This window comes from Gavialis gangeticus, unplaced genomic scaffold (genome assembly GCF_001723915.1).
Source record: "Gavialis gangeticus isolate Ggan-Ray unplaced genomic scaffold, GavGan_comp1, whole genome shotgun sequence".
In the NCBI taxonomy this organism is placed as follows: domain Eukaryota; kingdom Metazoa; phylum Chordata; order Crocodylia; family Gavialidae; genus Gavialis; species Gavialis gangeticus.
Window position 1 is genome coordinate 68,967,147 of NW_017728994.1, and position 9,242 is coordinate 68,976,388.

The 9,242-nt window shown below is 45.9% G+C and overlaps 2 long non-coding RNA genes across 2 annotated transcripts in view; both read right to left on the reverse strand.

Annotated features, from left to right (window-relative positions):
- Nucleotides 1-2,914: 2,914 nt before the first annotated feature.
- Nucleotides 2,915-6,603, reverse strand: LOC109287699. Its single transcript, XR_002094943.1, has 2 exons — nucleotides 6,545-6,603; nucleotides 2,915-3,172 (listed from the first exon to the last, which is right to left on the reverse strand). It is a non-coding gene; the product is annotated as an uncharacterized LOC109287699 (long non-coding RNA).
- Nucleotides 6,604-6,609: 6 nt separating this feature from the next.
- LOC109287700 overlaps nucleotides 6,610-9,242 on the reverse strand; it is a 13,814-nt gene continuing 11,181 nt past the window's right edge. Inside the window, exons 2-3 of the long non-coding RNA XR_002094944.1 lie at nucleotides 7,690-7,695; nucleotides 6,610-7,137 (exon numbers count right to left, since the gene is read on the reverse strand). This is a non-coding gene — a long non-coding RNA (uncharacterized LOC109287700). The remainder of the gene's footprint in view (nucleotides 7,138-7,689; nucleotides 7,696-9,242) is intronic.

Here is a 9,242-nt window from a genome sequence, read left to right on the forward strand (position 1 = left end):
AACACTGGAACAGGTTACCCAGAGCGGTATTAGAAGCTCCATCCTTGGAAGTTTTCAAAACCTGGCTAGACAAACCTTTGGCTGGGATGATCTAGTTGGGAGTGGTTCTGCTTTGAGCGGGGTTGTGGACTAGATGACCTCCTGAGGTCCCTTCCAACCCTAACTTGTTATGATTCTATGAATTGATCTCTGTCTCGTGACATTTCATTTTAATCATGGAAGAATGTAGATTTGGGGGTTTTTTTATCAGAGAATTTGGAAAGTTTAAACAGGAGACACCAGGATCCCTGCTGGTGAGGCACGTGGTGGGACCTGGGCAGAGGAGCCTGCCCAGCGCTTGTACTGGGGACTCAGCTGGAGTGCAAACCAAGTGGCTGACCTCCTGGCCATTTGGGACCAGAAGGAAATGCTTCAACAGTTGAAAGTGGGCCGCCAGAATGAGCACATCTTCTGGGTGACAGCTGCCCAGATGGCAGAGCAGGGACACCAGAAGACATGACAGCAGTGCTGCAAAAGGTCATCTGTGCAGCCATGGCCGACTGGCAGCTGACCCAGAGGTGCAGGAGGCTCTGCTACAGTGTCCATATCACAGTCCAGGTGGCCACGTAGTTCCCATTTGTGTCTGGCAGGCATGCAGCCATGGGGCCAAGGTCCAAGGGGATGGATGGTGATACACACTGCAGCATGTTGCAGCCAGGCAACGGGCCTCAATAGTTGCAGAGGACAAGTAGACCTGAGCTACTTCTCCAGGGCAGCTTTTTCTACTGCTGGAGCCAGCACAGATGCTGGGCCCAGTCTCTCCCCTGGGCTGCAGATCTGGGAGGAGCTGGGCAGGGTCAGTTTGCCCCTAGTGACACAATTTGCCCCACACCAGAGTGCATGTTCGGGCATGTGGTGAGGCACAAATTTGTGCTGCTATTTGAGCTGCTACAACTGCATGCACCTGCATGTATGGATGCAGCAAAAGGGTACATCTACACATGCTTGTTGCGGGGCGCTAAGGTGTGCCTGCTCCTTCAAGAGCAGAGGCAGCTTAGCTAGGGAGCCTGGCCAGCTAGGCAGGGCTCCACAGCTGCAGCTTGCCTTGGCAGCAGGCTAATCAGGGTATTAGCTGGCACCTGCACCTGGTCTGCTGACCAAAACAAAATAGGGCTCTGAGCACATGTAAGCCCCAGAGCTGGGGCTGACAGGGGAAGGAGTTCTTGTGGAAATGCTATGCAGAAATGCTTGGTTGCCTATTCTGCTGCTGGTAAGAATAATGGTCTCTAGGACCTCCTAAAGTATCTGGGGCTAGGAGGCACATGTTGTTGAGGGAGAAGTTTGCCTCCTTAAAGAGGGAACCTCCAATGTTATTGTTGCTGTTATGTTATAGCCCAGGGGCTTGTATTTACATTGTTATTTGAATCCGGTGGACCAGGATGAGGGTATTTAGGCAGGGTATGGTGCTGGGGGCTGTGGTAGGCCTGGTGATGACAGGAGGCCAAGCTAGACTGTGGCCTCATCAAAAAGGACAATGTTTAAGTATAATCTGCGAGGCATGGGATGTGGTAAAGGGGCAGTTTTGGAGCCACACATCTAGCCCATAAGGCTTAGGGTGTCTTGTGAGGCACCTACTTAGAGCAGGACCCAGCAAGGATCTAAGAACCTGCAAGGTTTAGTGGGGTCCATCAGGACCATGACTGTGCAGCAACTTGAGGGCAGCCTCCTTACCTATTATCTTAACCAACAAGATGTGGCAGGTGGACTAGAAGGCACCCACAAGGTGAAACTGGCACTGTCATGGAGCCCTAGGGGCATCATGGCCAACCCTGGGGACCCCACACTGTGACAGTGCTATTAGCACAAAACAATAAATAGGTGCCAGAGTTTATTGCTCCTGAGAGCCACACTTACACGTGCACCCAGGACTGCAACATGTTGAGCCAGGTTGAAGCATCCCCGGCTGGTAGGGGACCCAGGGGTTCAGCCTGCCAGCCTGTAGCTGCTCTGACCTGGCTCAGTGTACTGTGGAGGGGCTGGCTGGGGCATGAGGGTGCTCCAGTGTGGAGCTAGCTGGCAGGCAGCCCCTGAAGCTTCCCTTATGCCCCAGCCAGCCCTCTGTGTCTATGTGTGCATTGCTGTGCACTAAAGAACTCTGCCAAATAATAGTACTTGTATTTACAAGAGCTAACCCATGGCAGAGTTAATTCATTTCCTGCTGTCTAAAAGGGCCACACATGCAGATGTTGAGACTCTACGGTGGAGTTAATTAGGCAGCTCTAGTAAATGTCTCATGTAGATATGTCTGGGAAGAATTGGTCAAAGCTTTATCTCTTTGTCACATATGTATGCACTTTCTCGGATACCATTAATACTCTCATACAAGACTAAACTGACTTTACTACTCAACTTCAATGTAAAGGACTGTTGTTTATTTAATTAATCTATTTTGCCTGGACATTGCCATAGCATTCACTAGGACCAGAACCAATGCCCACTGATGCTGAGAGAATGCCCTTTGTTGATATTAATGGACTAATAGTCTCTTCTTCTGAAGGAATCGGTGGGCTTTATGTAAATCCTCTTAGGAACTGTTTAGGACTTGTTTAGTTTCTGTCTTATTCCAGCATCCCAGCCAGGATTATCAAGGCTTCCTTCCAGACTTTATAGCCAATCCTAAACAAGGATTGCAGATGACTTTATGTAGACAAATATCTACTATGAAAACACTAAATGGCTACAAAATTCAATTTATGCAGAATCTAAACTGCAATACAACTCCAGTCTCCAGGGTAGAAAAAACAGTACATTAATTTAAAAGCAATTATTATTTAATTACTCGTATTTGTTTTTATTAATTTTATTCATTTTAATTATTAATTTAATTTAAAAGCAATTATTATAAACTGTCTGATTCTATGATTATTTTATGTTCATTAATAAACTCTCTGCCACCCAGCCACAGTCATTAATAGAAATAATGCTATGCTTGAGTACTTGAATAAAACGTTTCTTTTACAAGCAAACATACAACAAAATGTATTTAAAAAAAACATTTTTCTTATGCAATTCACAATAACCTAACATTTATCTAAACCCTGTCTCCATTTCCGTAGGAATTTTGCCACTTCTCAGACTGCAGAGAAGGAAGGAGAGATCAAGAAAAAGACATCTATGCAGGAAATACATGCTCCTGTGAAGTAAAAACAAAATTCTTTAAAAAATGAGAAAAAAACAATAGAGGAATCTTGTTATGATGTTCACTGTACAGTCTTAAATTACATTTTGTGCTCAAACTGAGACGGTTTGCACCACCTACTGGAAAATATTGCTTATACTGAATCTTGAAACTTCCTTAATCAGGAAAATCTCCTAAAAGTTACTTATTTGCTAGACTGTTTTGTTAAATGACATACAAGCATTTTCAGGATCTCAATTTATTTCAAAAACCATTTTGCAAAGCTGCCTGAAAGCCAGATTGATTCATATGTCAAAATTGGCACTTTCTGCTGCTTTCTTCTGAAAGACAGAATGATTAGACCAACAGTGTCAACTAGAAAAGATACAAGTGTAGATTTTCAAAAGCAGGTGTTGGCCTAACTCAGCTATCACTGAAGTCAGACTTAAGTAGTGGCATAGTGCAATGCAGGCCACTTGAAAATCCCATCACTGTGCTGGGAGGATTATGGGAATCAATATGTATTATCGGTTTTTAAAGTAAAAATAAATAAAAGTAACTAGAAAATGACAGAAATCCTAAGAAAAGAAGATATTAAACCAACATTTCAAAAATGTTCAAAAGTCATTTGGGGAAACTGTGATAATTTTATATGATCACTGTGGCAAAAAAATTATATAAAATATTAAGGCTAGTCAAGGCGAAAAAGATTCTATAGGATCTGCACTGGGTAAATGGTGAACATGTTGCCAGGATTTGCCCATTGAAATTTGTAAACAGAAACACTGTACCCATCATAAAGCACATTAGAGAAATTTTATTGCAAGTATTTATTATCCATGCAAGCTGGAACTTACAGTGGAGGAACCGATAGTTTTACAAATAGTGAGGCAACTGCCAATACATTACTTGTGACTTCAAAAACCATTTATAATAATTAAACAAATGCATAAATTCAAGTTTTCATAAATAAATAGAACTTACATTCTTGTTATTTTAAATGAAGAATGACTTAATTAAATGAAAAATTTCCATAGCAGTTTACCAAATTGGGTAAAGATATGTTCAGAGATAGATCTCTCTTTTGTGCTACTTCTAAATTCTTTTAAATCCTCATGACATTGTACTAGAGAACAAATGTAGCAAACGTGTCATTAGTTGACTCTATCTACTGAAAATAGCCTCTTGAGATCACAACATACGTATAATATATCATAACTGGCACAAATCAGACTACAAGGAAAGAGCAATCAATGAGAAAGTCAAGGTAGCAAGTGTTGAAACTGTCAAGTGGCTATAGGATATAATCTCCAGCATTTCTCTTTAGTAAAAACCTGGAAACAGATGGATCACTTTACTTTGGTATCGAAAGGTGGCCCCATCCAAGGCAGACACAGAAGCCATTTGTTTTTGGTTTAGCAACATTTCACAATTTTTAAGGGGAGTGGGACTGAAAAATAGTAGTCAGTCAACAGAAAAGCGTCTTAGCTAACTTGAGAAATTGGGCATGCCTACATTAGATAGACTAATCTATTGTGCAGTAAAGCATCACCATCTACAAGTGCTGCATTTACTGCACAGTAAACAGTCAACTGCATGGTTGGTTACTACCTGTTGATATGGGTAGATTAACTGTGTGGTGGCTACTGCACAACACAGCACAGCACATGTAGATGCTGACCAGGAGGAATTTTGTAAGGGTCCCCATGTGCACAGGCCTGAGAGGCACCTGCAGCCCCACAGCTCTCCCAGTTCTGTGTACATGTTGATGTGTCCCCACATGCACAGGGCAGGGAGAGAGAGAGCTGCTTCTGCAGCTGGCACAGCTCTCCCAGCCCCACCTGGCATGGAGCTCCCTCTGGCTGCTGCAGGGAGGCAGAGCTGGGTAGGAGCAGCCCTGGATGGGCTGCTGCCATGGGGAGCAAATCTGTGTCTAAGAGGGCGTGTGTGTAGATACATTCCTGGGAATGCTTACTGCGCAGTATTTTACTGCTCAGAAAGCCTAATGTGTATTAATAGCATGTGTAGACATGCCTGCTGAGAGACAGAAGTGAAAATCTGTGGCAAAGCTATAAGAGAACCCACTATTTCTGATTAATTTACGAACTAAGCACTTTTCCTTCCTATCTCCTAAACTACAGGTTTCCCTCACTTTATGTGGGTTGTGTATATGCGAATTTGCTCTTATGCAATGACCCTTTTTATACCCCAAATTCGTTATATGTGAAGTAAATTCACTCTCATGCGATTGGCAGCAGGTAATTATGTGGGGGCAGGGGAAAGGGCTGTTGGTGGGACAGCAGATCGAGGTCCCAGCAGTGAGGGAGGGAGTGGGCCACAGGTAGGAACAGGGTTGGGGTGAATGGGGCCTTGATCTGTACCCCTGCCGGTGGTGAGGGAGGGAGTGGGACTGGGGCAGAGGCAGGCTCTGTACAGTTGGGGTGGGGTGCAGGATGGGTGGCATGGCTCCTGCTGCTATGGGCTGCCGCTGTGGGTTGGGCCCCAGCCCCACTCTCTCCCTCACCACTGGTGGGGGTGGGGGCAGATCAAGGCCCCACTCACCCCAGAACCTCGGGGAAGGCCCCGAGCTCTTCCCTACAGGAGGGCTGGGCTGTGCTGTGCTCAGAGTGGATAGTGGCGGTGTTGGAAGGGAGACTATGGTGGGGGGGAGGTGGGGAGCTACAACCAATTTTGGGGTGGCTGCAGCCCCCACATAATCTCCCTCTCAGTGCTGCCACTGCTTGCCCTGGCTGTTGGGTACAGGATGGGGGGTGCAGCTTCTGCTGCTCCAGGCTGCTGACGTGGGCTTGGGACCATGCCAGGCTCTTCCCAGCGGGGGCTGAGCCGGGCTGCATTGAGGGTGGGCAGTGCTGGGAGAGGGCTATGGGGGTGGGGCTGCAGCCATTCCAAAATTCACCATAGCCTCCCAACCCCACCCCCTTCCAGCACCACTGCTGCCCACTCCAAGTGCAACGCTGCCCAACACCCTGCCGGCTCCCAGCGCAGCCCCCAGCCCCAGCCTACAGCAGCAGCCCATAACAGCAGCAGCTGTGCCCCCTGCCCTGCCCCAGCTCTGCAGTGCTGCCTCTGCTCCAACCCCAGGCCCAGCTCCATTCCCTCTCTCACCACCGGTGGTGGGGCAGATTGAGGCCCCACCCACCCCAGCCCCTGGGGCTGGGCTCTTCCCAGTGGGGGCAAGGGCTGGGCTGGGCTGTGCTTGAGGCATGTGGTGGTGGCACTGGGACAGGAGCTACAGTGAATTTTGGGGTGGCTGCAGTCCCCCCGTACCCCCCTTCCCAGTGCCGCTGCTGCTGCCCGCCCCAAGCGCAGCCTGACCCAGGCCCCTGCTGGGAAGAGCCCAGCGCCTCCCTGCCCCAGAAGACTTACCTGCTGTCGATGCAGTCGAGGTCTTGGAACGAATCCCTATTTGTTACCTTGTAAACTGGGTTTCCTTTATGTGAATTTGAGTTATTCACAGTTTTTCAGGAATGCATCTACTGCATAAAGTGAGGGAGACCTGTATTAAGAGAATATTTGCACTGTAATTGAGGGGGCTTGCTTTAATAACTGCATAGAGACAAGGCTAGCTTAAAAGAGAATTAAATGTCATGGTGGCAAATATTTACACTTTTATTAGGTAAATATGAATGGTTCAGAGAAGCACAAGTCACTTGTTAGAGGAAAGTACAGAGCTCCTAATAACTTCTAACATCTCATCTTATAAATTACATACAAAAGGATACAGAGTGTGTTATTTTAAATACTGGCTGCATTAACCAAAGAGAAAATGTAAATAATTGTACAAAAGTCTGCTGTTTGTAGCTGCTTAGACTGCTGAATTCCTGATTTCCAAATCCTTGTATCACCATACCTTAATAGAGTGCTACCCAAACTTTTCCTTGTCATGACCCCATTTCCTCAGCATGGCCCCGCACTCCCACCTCACAGCCCTCTACCCCCCAGGCGCCCCTCACTTCGCACTCACCTGCAGCCCGCCTCCCCAGGTGCTCCAGGACCACGGTTTGCAGCTCCCTGCCTCCCTCATCAGTCCCTGAGCCCTGGCTCCCACTCGTGGGAGGCAGTTGCTGCTGTGGCCAGAGCAGCCCAGGTCCCCTTTCCCTTCCCTTGCAGGCAGCACAGCCAGAGCAGGGCCTTTGGGGGGGTGGGGGTGGGGAGAAGGGGAGGATGTGGGCTGCCTGTTGCAGGCTTGAGGCTCCCCACCCTGCTGCCCTCCCCCCAGGGGTCTCTGTAGCCCAGCAGAAGGGACCTGGTGTGGGAGTTGAGCACTGCACAACTCTATGCTGCTGCACCTCACCTTGGCAGTCATGGCAGCGTGGCACTTCCGCCCATGCCAGGGCCCACCCACTAGGGTGTGGAGGTGGCTCCCACTCAGAGCTGGTCCAGCCTGGCTGCAGCCCCACACCCTGCTTTGGGTGCAGAATTCTCAAGGGGGGGCACATGCCCTCTCTGCCGTATCGCCCATACCCTCCTCTGCTGCGTTGCTTCTGCTCCCCTGTCCCTTGGCCATGTACCCACCCCTCCAATTCATCACCTGTTCTCCCCCCCAATCCCTGTTTATCGCTACCCCATTTGCTGATATTGTGACCCCATTTGGGGTTGCGACCCACAGTTTGGGAACTGCTGCCTTAAGGCTTTACTCCAGAGACCACAAACTAACTTAAACTGATCCTTTTTGATACTATTAAGGTAGAAACGTAGAATGTTCTGATAACTATGGGTAAGAGCAATTATTTGGATACTATTAGTCCCGGTGCTTAGAATCCCATAGAAACTGTTTATTTCAAGTCCCAGAACGAGTAAATGATTCACAGGAATTGGTTTTATCACAGCCACAGGCACTGCTGTGAAAGTCAGACATGAAAAACAAGTTGCTCCAGACAATGAAGGCTTGGTTGAAACCTACTGTAGACCTTGAGATTGACAAGTTTTGAAGCACATTTGTGAATCTGTTGGCACCTTAACCTTGAGTGTAATAAACTATATTAATATCTATACATTCAGGGGACAGCCTAGAAGGCTGTGAAGATAACTGACATTATTTTCAGGACTAAGGAAGAGATGGAAAGGGTTAGCTGAAGACAGTGAAGGCTGTACTTGTTCATGTGTTTCTGTCATTAGTTTCTACCCCCTTAAGCACCCCTTCAGATGTGGTCACCTGGGACTCAATACTGTATATTTTAGCTAAAGTGTAGGTATCTTGGCAGGATTAGGGCATAAGGCTCATATCTGAAAATTGATCATAACTGTTATGAAAGCATTTCTCAATTCCTCTAATTTCTGGAGGCATATCTTCCTGAGATCTAGTTCATAACCTGCTTGCCCAAAGTTTAAGCTATTACTTCTTTCTTTTACAGACTCCATGCTATCCAGGGATGTTCAATAATTGCTCATTAGGATGCTGAATGGCTACAGTGGTGTCTTTTCTTTGTTTTCTTGCATAGATGTTTCCTTAACCACAAAGAAACATTCTGCTTCCATTTACGTAGGTGTACATACCTGGAGTAACTCCAAGGAAGTCAATACTGAAATTAATGACAATTTGGCAAAATGTGCTGTAAACAGACAGCAAAAAATGGAAGATAAATATTTATAATAGAAAATTATCTTTCATTTCTAAACATCATATTTGAACGCTTGTCAAATTCATCCTATAGGTTTTACATCTCAGATTTTATAGTAATGTGTGTATATAGCTCAAGACAGCATGTAACATTTTTAATGAAGTCTAGAAGATTTTAATACGTTTGGCCTAAACTATTTACTTTCTATGACTACACAACTTTGTTTTGATCAGAAAAAAATCTCTAATTTTAACTGATTTGTTATTGATAGCATAGAGCAATAATGCATAAAGCCATTTATACCAATGTTACTAACCAGCAGGTTTTCTGGTTTTCTCCGATTAAAAAAAGCCCCAATTTTCAGTTACAAAAAGGTTACACCAAATCCATATTTTTCCATGATTAAAATGAAACACCACTATATAGCTATCCATATCTTAGTAGTGTTTCATTTAAATCATGGAAAATGTGGATTTAGGGTTGCTTTTTTTTTTTTTTTTTTT